The sequence below is a fragment of the Hyla sarda genome, chromosome 8 (genome assembly GCF_029499605.1).
Source record: "Hyla sarda isolate aHylSar1 chromosome 8, aHylSar1.hap1, whole genome shotgun sequence".
Classification (NCBI taxonomy): domain Eukaryota; kingdom Metazoa; phylum Chordata; class Amphibia; order Anura; family Hylidae; genus Hyla; species Hyla sarda.
The window spans coordinates 128322088-128336859 of NC_079196.1; positions in this window are offsets into that span (position 1 = coordinate 128322088).

Below are 14772 nucleotides of genomic sequence, written 5' to 3' on the forward strand. Positions count from 1 at the left end.
GCGGTCTTCTCTCTGTCTTCTTCTGCCATTGGCACTTGCCAGTAGCAGCTCGTCAGATCCAGTGTGGAAAAGTAGGCGGCAGACCCCAACGCCATCAAGGATTCTTCAATGCGTGGGAGTGAATAGGCATCCTTATGAGTTATGTTGTTTAGCTTCCGGTAGTCTACGCAGAAGCGGATGGTGCCATCTTTCTTTTTCACCAAGACCAAAGGTACAGCCAACGGACTCTGGCTTTCTTGGATGACATCAGTCTCTTTCATCTCTACCAACATTTTCTTTATGGTCTGATACATCCCAGGAGCCACAGGGCGATGCCTCTCTTTAATGGGTGGTGGATTATCCCCAGTGAGGATCCTATGTTTGATCATAGCGGTCCTGCCAAAGTCTGTGGGAAATTTGCTTAAAGCCTCTTGATGTTTCTTAGCCACCTGGATGACTCCTTCCACCTGTTCCTTGGGGCAGCTCGCCGGCCTGGGGGTGACAAGTGAGGGAGAGATGCATGCAGAGCACAGACAATATCATCAAAACAATATTCATGCCTAAAATGAAATCAGCTGCTCCCTCATCCCTAACATTTGTGACAATCACCCCTTGTCTTCCTAACACATGTTTTCCCACCTGCACCGTGGGCTCCCAGTAACCATGTCTGGGTACTGGTTTCCAGTTCCCTGCAATTACTCTGAAGTCCGCTTCCTGAGGGTCACACAACCTTTCTGGGCCCCAGTACTTATAGAAAACCCCCTGTGGAATAGGGGATACCTGAGACCCCGTATCTATCAGAGCTTGTAACCGGACACCTTCAGTCATCACCTGTACATAGGGACAAGCAGCTACATACATAGACAGTCCCTTCTTGTCGCTGGTTGATTCTGGACCTTCTTCCATTAAAGCCCAGCATTGGCTCTTCCAATGTCCAATGGCTGCAAGCAGGCCTCTGATTACCAGGCAGTCTCACAGGAGGGGTATTAGGTGGGAGTGTTGCAGATCTAGGGGGATTGGTCCGGACAGCCATTTCTTTAAAGGCCTCAGCTAACTGTTCAATGTCCTGCTTAATGTCTCGCAAATCAGCTGTCCCAGGGCTAGGAGGAGGTGTTGTAAGGGCAGGCTGAGAAAGGACAGGTGACTGGGGCAAGGGTCCCGGGGGTTCGATCACTTTAACCGCCAGTCTCTTAAAAGCTGGGAAGGCCATATCGGGATTTTGCACAGCTAGCATCCTAAGTTGAGCCTTGTCCCATTTATTCAATGCTCCCTCTATAAAATGGTCCATCAGCACTCGGCTACCCTGATTGGGCGTGATGCCATCCAGCTTCTGCACCGCCTCTAATGCGTTCTGTAAAGCTACTGCATATGCTCTGAGAGTCTCACCTGGTTTCTGCCGTCGCTCATATAGTCTGAGGCGTACTTCAGAGGGGGAATGAGATTCAAACACCTGAGAGAGCCCCTCGAAAATCTGTCCCACTGTGGCCTTGTCAGCCACTGGCCAGGTGCGGAGTTCCTCCAAGGCAGGTCCCTGGAGCTGTCCTAGAAGCAACTGTACCTGTTGATGAGGAGGGAGTGCATAAAACCCGAAGATGCTGTAAATCTTCTCCCTAAAATCTCTCAACGTGAAGGGATCTCCGCTGTACGTAGGAAGGATGGGGTTTCCCAGAAATACGGGGTTCTGCAACAGGGGCTCCCAACATGTAGGGAGTGGCTGGGGATGAAGGTTGATCCGTTGGTGTAGCAGAAAGACTATGTTGTTGTCGGTCAGGCAGCACCTGTGTGGGTGGCAGCATTCTTCTAACTTGCGTTGGGGACCTCATTGGCGGGGTCCCAGGAGCACCACCTTCCTGTTGGTCAAGTGGCGGTGGTGGTGTTGCAGGCCCTGACATTCTTTTATTGAGTGCGCTGGTCCGTTAAATGAAGCTTGTATCTGTATGTCCCCGACTTTGGGCTCCGGCAAGATGGCCGCCGCACCGCAGACTTCGGTGGGCGGAGTATCTGAATCCCGCACGCGGGAAGGCCTTGCGCTGGTTTTAATTCTTTTCAACGCTGATTGCAGCTCCGCTGTACTCTTCGCCTCCACCCTTACTTTTCGTGTGGCCCCCTTGTAACGTTCGCCACATGCGCCATTCTTATACATTAAATACAGTCTCTTATATAGGGGGGAGTACACTTTCACTAGTGGCAATGGTAGGCACACACCCGAATCCTATTCGTGCAATGCCAAAAAAGGCTTTGTGGTAGCCCTTGGGGGGTGTATGGTAGGGATGGTATGATGTTGGTGTATGAGGGGTTATATTAACCCAGTCACTGGTGACTCCATGGTGAGGGCTGGTATGCTGAATCTATCGCCGCCCGTCCCAGAAGCGATAGGTGCAATGAAATGACTGTAGGTCCACAAGTAGATTTAACTTGAACTTGAATAACTTTACTGCAGTGCTTGCAATATCCAATACGTAGTAACAGTCTCATATAAAAGTTGGCAGAAGTTGCGGACCTTGCATTAAACTTATAGTCTCTGAATTTAGGGAATGATGTGCAGATCCGTCCGGATTTAGGGGAAATATTGAGTCCGGTGATACTGCAGAGTGCTTAGGGGATGATACACTCTATAATTTAGATCATTCAGCCGTTGCCACAAGGCTCAGGCCTAACTCACTGCGATTACTGAGATATAGGTCTTCTCTCATCAAGAGCCAGGAGAAAGAGAGCGATAAGATGGCCGCCGCTCCCTTATATGGGCAGGGGGCGTGGCGATTTTGATTGGTCCGAACATCTGCCCTTCACTTTACATGGTATCATGGGATTGCTTACATCACAGGATCTATATACATTGCAAAACCCAAAATGAGGCTAGAGATACCAAAGTGAGGCCTGGAACGCATCCGGAATGAGGCTTGGAACACATCACATGACCCGAAGGCCCTGCGATACCATCAAAACCAGTAATTAACCATTTATATACAGAAATAATACTATTTACGTTAGTCTATGGATAAATTAGGAATCTATACACTTTAATAGAGGCAACTAGGGACGGACTGACTAACAGATATTACTAGGGACTCTGGCTACGGGGACCCATAGATAAATAAGTATCGAATTAAATGCGGTACTGGGAGACCACAAAGGCGACTCCTCTTCTCAGTGACAATACCTCCTGCTGCACTGAAGGTCCTTTCTGACAAGACACTTGAAGCGGGACAGGCCAGAAGTTCGAGCGCAAATTGGGATAGCTCAGGCCACAGGTCAAGCCGGCACACCCAGTAGTCAAGGGGTTCATCGCTCCTCAGAGTGTCGATATCTGCGGTTAAGGCCAGGTAGTCTGCTACCTGTCGGTCAAGTCGTTCTCTGATGGTGGACCCCCAAGGGGCTGTGGCGTTGCATAGGACTTAAAATGCTTCGTATGTCCTCCATCAACAGCATGTCTGTAAAGCATCCTGTCCTTGCCGGCATGTTTGTGGCAGGAGGAGGAGGATTACTTTCACCTCTTCCCCTGTTAGATCCCTGTTGTGCTGTGACATGACCCTTATACGCTGTGTACAGCATACTTCTTAATTTATTTTGGACCTGCTGAATCCTTTCCGCCTTGCTGTAATGCGGTAACATGTCAGGCACTTTATGTTTATACCGGGGGTCTAGTTGTGTGGACACCCAGTACAGGTCGTTCTCCTTCATCCTTTTTATACGAGGGTCCCTCAACAGGCACGACAGCATGAAAGACCCCATTTGCACAAGGACGGATGCCGAGCTACTCATGTCCCCTTCCTCGATCTCACTGATGTCAGGGAAGGTATAATCTTCTTCCCACGACTCAGTTTCTTCTGGCACATGTTGCAAATTGCCTCGCTGTTGTCAGAGGCAGACACACAAAAAAAATGCCACACTGCTGAGCTCTGCAATGACGGCATTCTGGTGGTGGCAACAGCATGTGTTAATTGGCGTCCCGTCTGGCTGACCCCAGGTGCCAATGCATGCTGTCTGACTGTGCCACTAGCTCCTTGTGACGACCTCCCCCTGCTTCCAACTCGTCTCCTTATCCTCTCTGTCTCCCCATCTGAACTTTCCCCCTCTTCTTCTCTTCTAGCTGGCACCCAAGTGGCATCCACGGACACATCGTCATCATCCACACCTTCACCGCTATCTGACACCTCAAGAAAGGAAGCAGCAGCGGGTACAACATCATCATCACACCGTATGTCCATGTGTGTGATGCTGCCTGACTGAGACATATCCCTGTTAACTACATCCTCTGGCAATAATGGTTGCGCATCACTCATGTCTTCAAACTGATGTGTAAATAACTCCTCTGACGGATCAAGTAAAGCTGCTGTGGTGCTAGTGTTGGTGGTGGTGGCAGGCGGGCAAGTGGTAGCATGAGAGGTGCCCGAAGCTAAGTTAGAGGAGGAGAAGGATGGTGCGTCAAGGTTCCGAGCTGAAGCTGTTGTAGATTGGGTGTCTTGTGATAGCCAGTCAACTAAGTCCTCAGAACTTTGGGGGTTCAGGGTACGTGGCCTCTAAACACTGGCCATTCTAGGGCAAAAGGGAATCCCAGCACCACGACGGCCCCTGTGGGGTGGCCTTCCTCTGCCTGTCATTTTTTTTGGTAAAATTTGCACAAGTGTCACACCAAATGTGATTTGCACTAGGGTGACACAATTTGCCCTGCAGGCAAAAAAAAAAACTGGCAACTGTGACGTGAACTGACAGTGACTGGTTTTATTTAACAGCCAAAAAAGGTATTTTTTTTATTTGCACAACTGTCACACCAAATGTGATTTGCACTAGGGTGACACAATTTGCCCTGCAGGCAAAAAAAATGGCAACTGTGACGTGAACTGACAGTGACTGGTTTTATTTAAAAGCCAAAAAAGGTTGTTTTTTTTTTCAATTTGCACAACTGTCACACCAAATGTGATTTGCACTAGGGTGACACAATTTGCCCTGCAGGCAAAAAAAACTGTCAACTGTGACGTGAACTGACAGTGACTGGTTTTATTTAACAGCCAAAAATTTTTTTTTATTTTTTTTATTTGCACAACTGTCACACCAAATGTGATTTTCACTAGGGTGACACAATTTGCCCTGCAGGCAAACAAAATCTGGCAACTGTGACGTGAACTGACAGTGACTGGTTTTATTTAACAACCAAAAAAGGTATGTTTTAATTTTTTTAAATTTGCACAACTCTCACACCAAATATGATTTGCACTAGTGTGACAATGAGCAAAAAAGCTTGCCAGCGGAGTTCCCCTTTTAAGCAGTGGTCTCCAACCAGGGTGCCTCCAGCTGTTGCAAAACACACGGACTCATATATTTCAGCCCTTTGAATACTGTAGTAGTTAGTTGCTTGAAGGAACTTAAGTTTTATACTGGAGTACCCCTTTTAACCAGCGGTTCCCTTCCAACCAGGGTGCCTCCAGCTGTTGCAAGACACATGGACTGATATTTGAGCCCTAAAAAGGGCTTTTTTGGGTGCTGTCCTTAAAGCAGATGTTACACTATGTTACGCAGATGTTAAACTGGATCCTGAATACACCACCTAGCAGCAACCTAGCTATCGCTTTCCCTATACAGCAGGAGCAGCTTCTCTGACCCTCCACTTCCTAAGCCTGCAGCATGCCGAATGAGGGTAAAATGGCGTCCGTGCAAAAGGTAGGAGGGTCTGGAAGGGAGGGACTGCTGCTGATTGGCTGTAATGTGTCTGCTGACTGACTCACAGGGTCAAAGTTCACCGCAATGTTAAAGTATAGGGGGCGGATCGAACTTCACATATGTTCGCCCGGCGAGGCGAACACGATCATGCTAAATTCGTCGGGAACTGTTCGCCGGCGAACAATTCGCTACATCTCTATTGATTAAGTTTCCTCATTTTAATGTGGACAGTTATTCTCAATTGTGAGATGGTAACAGTAGTTTATAAGCCACCCCCTTCTACTGCAGATGAACGGGGCATCTTATGGGGATCAATGTGATGATCATATTGCATATATAGCATAGTCTGTTGGGATCCCACTCTGCTTGTATACATGACATAATAATAATTACCACGAGGAAAACTTAATTTAAGTTTTTCCTAATAAATAGTATATTTTAAATACTGTATCTTACCAAGGAAAAGCTGTGGTTAGGACTGGGCGGGGTTTATTTCTATCTTATATATCTAGAGATAATCTGACCATAGGATATCATATAATGTGATGATCTCTACACATAGTAGTATACTGATATCTGAACTAACCCACTTCTGTGACCAAGTTTAATCTTTTAATACCTTCATAATATATCATTGTTTTATATCTGACATTATGTCATTGATATTTTCTTTATATCATTTCATTGATATTATGGTATGTTTTTATTACTCTCCTTAATGTTAATCAACTGTAACAAATAAATGTACTTATTTTTTTATAATAACTGCGTTATTATTTTATTATATTGCAAAAGTTACTTTACCACTACTATAGAACTCATCTGGGAAAATAGTCGGGCCCAGATATGGTGAATTGCATTGTTTATATATTTTTGGCAATTCATAACGGTCATAATATTTTTCATATTTTTGTTGACCATAATTAATAATTCATAAATTAGTAATTAACCCCCGACACCATGTTAACCAATGGGTTGTTGGCAAAGACACGACCGCTAGCTGATACCGGAAGCTCAGGCCTCTCGCGGCGACTCCTGCTGCTACTCGCCCCTAGTCTGCTGCTGCCTGATGAACTTAGGCCTCTACCACTCCTCTGTGCATGTTCTAGCACTTCTCTGACTGACATACTTAGTGCGTATATGAGTGGAGAACAATACGCTCCAGCACACTTCAAACAGTATTTGTCTACAACACCAGCAGGTGTGTTGCTTTTGGCTGGCCTTGCAAGGAACTAGGCCCTTAAGACTTTCACCGGAACTAAATGGTACACCACAGATGTACGTATGTGGTATGCACTTATGAGGGGAGTTCAAGACACTCCAGTATGCTTAAAAAAAGGATTTGTCTACAACAAATGTGTGTACTTTTGGCTGGCCTTTCACAGTTTCTCACTCCCTTCAGTGCTTGTAGGCTGGACTTGGGCTTGAGGTAAATCACTGCTGTAATACACCAAAAATGCACTTTCTCTCTCACTCTCTCTCTCTTTTCTATATCAGTGCTTGTAGGCTGGACTTGGGTTTGAAGTGAATCGCTGCTGGCAGTCTGCTGTAATACACCCACAGGTGCATTCTCTCCAGGGCCGGATTAACATAAGGGCGGATGGAGCTGCCGCTCCAGGCCCCTACGTTAAAATAGGCTCAGTGGTCAGTACAGGCGGCCCACATAGGCCGCCCGTTACAGCTAGATTTACAGAAAAAGAGGGCCGACCATGTGATGTCCCAGGCCAGCCCTGTTTCCTTACCTACGGCCCTGGGTGGGGACGTGGACAGCAAGCTGCGTAACCTCTTGACCTACGTGCCCCACGTGACGTCAGGGTAGCATAGGAGGCTCCTCCCCCTTGCCGTAAAAAGCAGCGTATGTGCTGCATTCAGGGGCGGACTGACCGGCCCGTCCATTCGGCCGTAGTCCGAAGGCCCGGCCGGGTAAAGGGCCCACTGCGGCTGTTGAGGATTCAGGACACTCAGTCAGACAAGCGCTAGTTTCACCTAATGTTTTCTTCTATGTAAATATCCCTGCACTGCTCCTGGTCTGCGTATCGTTAGCAGAGACAGACACCAGGGCAGGGATGAAGAGGACCTGATTGTTGGCTCTGCCCCCAGCACAGGAAGAGGACTGGGAGCTGACAGGCCTCCCGGTAACACAGAGGCCCGCTTCATGTGAGGGTGAGTGATGTCCCTGTGTGCTGCCTCTCTCCCCTCTGATCAGCAGTATATTCTGTCTGGGTGATGTGTATAGTAGCAGCCCAGTGGGGTCACTTTCCCTCCTCCAGTGTCCACAGGTCACCAACAGGTCACATTACCAGAACCATTTTTGGGAAGAATTGCGGCAAAAATGGTGTGGTTTTACCCGATTTTTCGAAATCGCGGTAAAACTGTGACCATTTTTCAAAAAATTGTTCTGGTAATGTGACCTGTTGTTGACCTGTGGACACTGGAGGAGGGAAAGTGACCCCACTGGGGCGACAACATGTGAACACACTGCTTGTTTATTTATCATCAACACCTTTAGGGTACATTCACATGTACAGGATCTGCTGTTTATTTTTGCTGCATATTTTGTGCAGCTGACTTTGCAACCCATTAACTTCAATAGGTAGCAAAATCAGCTGCAGAAAATATACAGCAGATCCTGTACATGTGAACGTACCCTAAGTGCTTATTCACATGGACAGATCCGCAGTGTATTTTACGCTGCGGATCCGCAGGGAATGGACCCTACAGTGCTGCCTCCATCTGTGTCTGCTCATAGCGGCAATCCCCTGCTACGAGCAGACACATTTCGAGGTGCATGTTTGCCTAGCGCATGCGCAGTATACTCGCACACATCGCAGCCGCTCCTCCTCTTCCCTGAGCTAGACCGAGAGCAGCTGCGATGTGTGCGAGTATACTGCGCATGCATGCGTCGAACATGCACATCAAAGCGTGTCTGTTCATAGCAATGTATTGCCGCTATGAGCAAACACAGATGGAGGCAGCACTGTAGGGTCCATTGTCGGCGGATCCACACCGTAAAATACGCTGGGGATCCGTCCGTGTAAATGAGTCCTAAAGACACAAGGCGTACATGTACGCACAGTGCCTGCTCCCACTCCCTCGGCTAATGCCAGACTTCACCAATCAGGCTGATGTCCGAATAGGGGTGGGGCAGAGGTGTGGCCAGGGGCCGACTGGGGCCCTTGCTTTATTTGGTCCGGCGGCCCTGAGTGTTGTCAGTCCGCCCCTGGCTGCATTTTAGTTCAGCCTGCGCACGCTAAGATTGAAGTATTACCCCACAGTTTCTGCCGCCTCCCTGAGGTCCCGCCGGCGGTCTCTGCATCTGGAGTCTCCCCCAAAGGTATCCCCAGTCCACCAGGTATGAACTTACTTGCCATTCAGGTACACAGAAAAGCCAGGTGACAATTTCTCATCTAGCTTTTTCATGTTCCTTAAGCAGGCATGCCACTCAGGAGCATGGCAAAGTTAGGTGAGAAACTGTCACCTAGCTTTTCTGGGCTTCTGAATAGCATATCTGCTTACCATAGCTCAGCTTATAGATAGATTTACCTATAACTTTTAGTCAGATCTGTCTATAATAGCTGAGCTATGATAAGCAGATATGCCATTCAGAAGCCCAGAAAAGCTAGGTGACAATTTCTAACCTAGCTTTTTTCATGCTCCTGGATGGGATTTCTGCTTATAAAAGCTCAACTATTATAAGCAGACATGCCATTTAGGAGCATAGACAAACTAGGTGAGAAATTACCTGTAGCCACCATCCCAATGTACGTTTCGTCACCCGACTTTCTCAAGGGACGCCCTTGAGAAAGTCGGGTGACGAAACGTACGTTGGGACGGTGGCTACAGGTATCCATTATGGGTAAGTGAGGATCATCTATTTATTCATTATTTACTTTGGGCATATTCACACAACTAGCTATGTGATAGAGCAGGTAGCCCTCACATACATACACTGGGGCCTTTTGACCTCTGTTTACTTCTTGTTGAATAAGAGCCATATTATATCATTCCCTGACCTCACTATATATATATATATCCATCGTGATTACAACTCTTGCTGTACCTGATCCACCTACATTTTTTGGTTGTATCTGATACATCTCATTTTTGCTTTATACATACACATCTGGTATTCTATCTTAATTGTATTTCGTCACAAGTGTGTGACGTTTTTTAACCTTTTGGATATATAAATAAAAATGTGCATATTTTTCAGTAGCAATTGCTCTTTGTTTGAGTTCTTTCTCTTTTCTGTATAAAGGTTTCTGTTATGGCACTTTATTGGTAATTAAAATTGTTTAAAGTGCATCTGTTGCACGTTTTATGCATATGAAATTGCTAGCATAGCCAAAAAAGATGTTCGATTCTTTGCATATCTTCATAGATGTTGTTTGATCCTTTATTTTGTTAAACAAAGACATTTTTTGGGTGCATTAAGTGGCAAAGAGGTGTGGCTAGGGTGCACTGTGCTACAAGGCCTCATCACTTCTCCGCACCTTCTTTGACACATGCATCCCCTATGCGCTGTGAATGGGGATTGTGATGGATAAGCAGTCTGACAGGTTTGAATTCAGACTTGCAGCTTGTGAACCCCAATCCACATTCACGTTGCATGCACAGATGTCAACGCGTCACTGGCAAGCAAGCCCTGGTGTTAACCAAAGAAGCAGCGGGTGGAGCTTTAAAACATACATGTTACAGTCTGGGAGTATAGCAGACCCTCTATCACACCTCTTTGACACTCTGGGCCCCCATAAAGTTTTTTTTTTTATAGCTGAAGAACAGATTCTATAAAGATATGCAAAGTTTCCATACACTATCATATATTCATCTATCCTGGTAATGGACCGCAGTAAATGGAGTTTCATGAAGCTATTTGCACAATAGAATCGCAGCGATATTCGCATCCATTGTGAATCAAATTTTTCCTGAAATTTGTGACGAATTTGGATTCATCAGATTCGATTCGCTCATCACTAGCGGCGGTGAAGTAGTGTAAGCTGTAGCCACCAGACAGCAGGCATTGGTGGACTAGGTATGCTTCTTGCCAGGCTTTGTGATGCCTCTCCATGTGCTGATGTAGAGGTCTTATTCCTACATTTGGACCCTGCCTGTGCCTTACATTCTCTCTGCAGATACGGCACTGTGCCTGCTTTCCTACATCTGGTACCATAGTAGAGAATTTCCACACAGCAGGATATCGTAAATAGCTCAGTACAGTATCGGCCGACTGTGCCGCTGTTCTAGAGCATTTTTTTCTCAAGCCTTTAGATCTAGCACCAATGTCACCATCACTCGCTCCTGAGCTGCTCAGACCAGAAAACCCTGCTGACATCCTCCTCTTTACACTCCTCTTCATCATCCCCACCACTTCTCTCAGTAAGAACTTCTGATGTGTGATTGTGGCCTCCTTGTTCCCTCTCTGTACATTCACCATGATGCATTAGAGTATCCCCACCAGGCCTACCACACCAGTCCCATTAGTGCTATGCTTTGCCACTGCATCCCTATCCACCACCTCAGCTTCACATTCCAAAGGCTGACCCTGACACAACTCCTTGTGCACATGGAATTCAGACACTTTTCAGTGTGCTGCTATGTCCCAAGCAGGAAAATATATTGCGTGATTGACTCAATAATATTCACAAAAATATTCACACCATTTTTACTTTGCTGCTATCGCACAACTCGCAAGATGTAATTGGTGTTTGCTAAAAACAATATTTACGACAAATCTGTTTACAGGGCAAATCCATGTCAAATGCATGCTCTTTTCACTTCACTGCTATGGCACAACTGGTAAGGTGTAAAATGTGTTTGATAAAACCAATAATATTCAGGAAAAATGTGTTCACAGGACAGATGCATGCAGGGCTGCCATCAGACATTTTGGGGCCCCTTACACAACTCAAGGCCTGGGTGGAGTCTGGGTGGGCCCCCGCCCCCATGGGGTGGGCCCCCGCCCCCATGGCCCACCCCGACTCCACCCATATGCCCATGACTTCACCCCCAGACCTAAATTAATATATTAATGCTATATTTAAATAGTTTGGACATGTGTGAGGAATGAGGCGATACGACATATGTTTACATAATTTTATTTGAAAAAGGGGAAATGGGGGATGATTCAAACTTTTATTAGGGTAGGGGCTTATTCACATTAATTACTTTATTTTTTTTTTCTTTTACACATTTTTTTCACAATAATTTTATCCCTACAGGATATTATTTCGTCACAGTGGTAATGATTAGCCCCCTGGAGCCAATTTCCTGCATTTAGGCGTCTAAAGGGTTAATCACCCGATCTGCAATGTAAGCCATTAGGCATGGGTCCCTGCTGCTGATAGCAGCCTGGACCTACTGGGTATGAAACACTCTCAGCTTTTGAGCACGCTTTAAATTGCAAAAGTGGTTGCCGGGCGTACAATTATGTCTTGTGTCCTTTAGGTATTCTGCAATAAAAGCAACTACTAACAGAGCAGCCTACTAAAACTATATGGGGGCTCCATATAGTTTAGGTGGGCTCCTCTGTTAATAGTTGCCCCTTATAGTTGTTGAAGGCCCGGATCCCTCTCAGAGGGGCCTACAACTATGATGGGGGAAACTATTTGCAGGGCCTACAACAACTATGTGGGCACAACTTGCCCTATACACCGGCCTATAACACACACCCTCATTTTTCCAAGGAAATTTTGGTAAAAAAGTTTTTTTACCAAAATATCCTTGGAAAAATGAGGGTGCGTGTGTGTGCAGGTGTACCTCGATAAACTGTTTCTGGTTGCTTCTGCAGTTCAATGATTTAAAGCAACCGCTTTAAATCATTGACGTGCAATGGCTTCTGTGGGTTGCAGAGTGCCGCTGCTCTATTCCCTCAACGTCCCCGGTTTTATAGTTAAATATCTCGCCGCCTCCACTGCCTGATTCCCTCCCCTACCCCGGTTTTATAGTTACATGTGCCCTGGGGACTGCGGTCCTTCATGCTTCGGCGGCCTCCTGAGCTGTCACTGTGTGCCGCGCACTGACTGACGAGTGACATCGTGTTGAGGACGTCACTCGTCATTGCACGGCACACAGTGACAGCTCAGGAGGCTGCTGAAGCATGAAGGACCGCAGTCCCCAGGGCACATGTAACTATAAAACCGGGGACAGGGAGGGAATTGGGTAGTGGTGGCGGCAGGATATTTAACTATAAAACCAGGGACGGGGAGGGAATTGGGCAGTGGCGGCAGCAGGACATATAACTATAAAACCGGGGCTGGAATCTGGCAGCGGCGGCAGGACATGCAACTATAAAACCGAGGACGGGGAGGGAATCTGGCAGTGGCAGTGGGACTCTGGCCAGGCAGAAGCTGCTGCAGTTCAATGATTTAAAGCGCCCGCTTTAAATCATTGAACTGCCGCGGCTTTTGCGGGGTCACAAACAGTCTATCGGCGTATAACACGCATATAGACTTTAGGCAAATAGACTATACGCCGATAAATACGGTAGTTAGTTGTAGGCCTCTCTCTGCTGCTAATTTACACCACATTTTCTTCAAACAGTTACTGGATCTGGCTGGGAAATGTCAAAACTGGGTGCTCTCATATCCGCACTGGACCCGGCCTCGTGGTCCCATCTGATTCATTTGAATGAGCCGACTGGAGTCAGATAGTGGCTGGACTGAAAACCGGGGTATGGGGATACCGGATATGGGGCAAAAATGAGCTGACCGGAGACACTATCTGACTTCAGTCAGCTCATTCTAATGAATCAGAATGGGGCCTGGTCCAGCTAGGGTATGAGAGCGCCCAGTTTTGACATTACCCATCCAGATCCGGTGACCGTTTGAAGAAAGATAATTGACCCCCCTGGCAGCCATATACTTTCCTGTGCCCAATTGCTCCTCTTGTTCAGGACCCACTTCTAAGGCCATAGCCCTGAGCAATAGGTGCCCCAACTGGAGAAGCAGTGGAGTACAGAAGCTGCAAATACCTGATGCGGACGCTGTGGCTGGGCCGGCTAGACTCTTCCTTGTGCTCCAGTTCCCCAGCTGTCCCGCCACTGCTTCTCCTGAGGCCTGGCTAAGATATTGATGTAGCATAGGACATTCCTGTGCACTGCACTACGCGCTGGACTACCTCCCGGCAACCATTGCTCTTACAGTGGCTGCCGTCTCCAGCGGACCCCTGTCAGCTATCAGTAAGTAAATTAGAAATGGGGCATGAAGGAGCCGTTCCTGGACCATGGCACATGACCCCAAATTGGTGAATGTCCCACCAGATCCGGGCATGACGGAAGTCGTATTTTAGCAACAGCTGGAGGTTCGGGCTCTGTACAGAATGTGAGTGATTTATCTTCTTGTGAGAGACAGTGACTAGAGATTTTATGCAGCAGAGGCTGGAGTTATTTACTGAGAGCTACTTCCCAGCTTTACAAGAAAATCCTGCAGAGTCGGGAAGTTTAACGTACAAGCAGAACTGGTACAAGGATTTTTGCCACCCTAGGCAAAAGCAAATTTTGCCACCCCCTTAACTTCGCCTATTGGTCCCACCCTTTGACACGCGCCACCTTACTACTGAGGTGACAAACCGTAACAAACCTCCTCATGTAATCTCCTTACTACTGGGATGCCACACTGTAACAAACCCCCTCCTCATGTAATCTTCTTACTACTGGAGTGACATGTGACTTCCACTCCAGCTCAGCTCAGCCCCGCCTCCTCCACAGCATCACACAGGTCCATCAACCACTATTACATCTATCCTGCACAGTCACATGATGGTGACATCATCACAGGTCCTATACCATCAGCATCTAGGCCACGGAGGGAGGGGGTAATGTGACAGCGCTGCGCTCCTGACAGCAGGTAACTAGATAGAGGAGCGCAGCCCCACCATTTTGTTTTAGGGCTTCCTAAAAAAAAAAAAAATGTGACTGCGGAAGGGTGTGCCCCCCAGTGGTCAGTGAGTGACAGACAGTCACTCACTGACACACACACAAAAAAGTCCGGGGAAAGCCAGGCCACCCCGGGGCTCTGGGCCCCTTACCTTAGTATGGGTTGTATCCCCCTGACGGCGGCCCTGGATGCATGCCAAATACACGTCTTTTTACTTTAACAAGTAAGATGTAATAGGTTGCTTGATTAAACCAATAATATT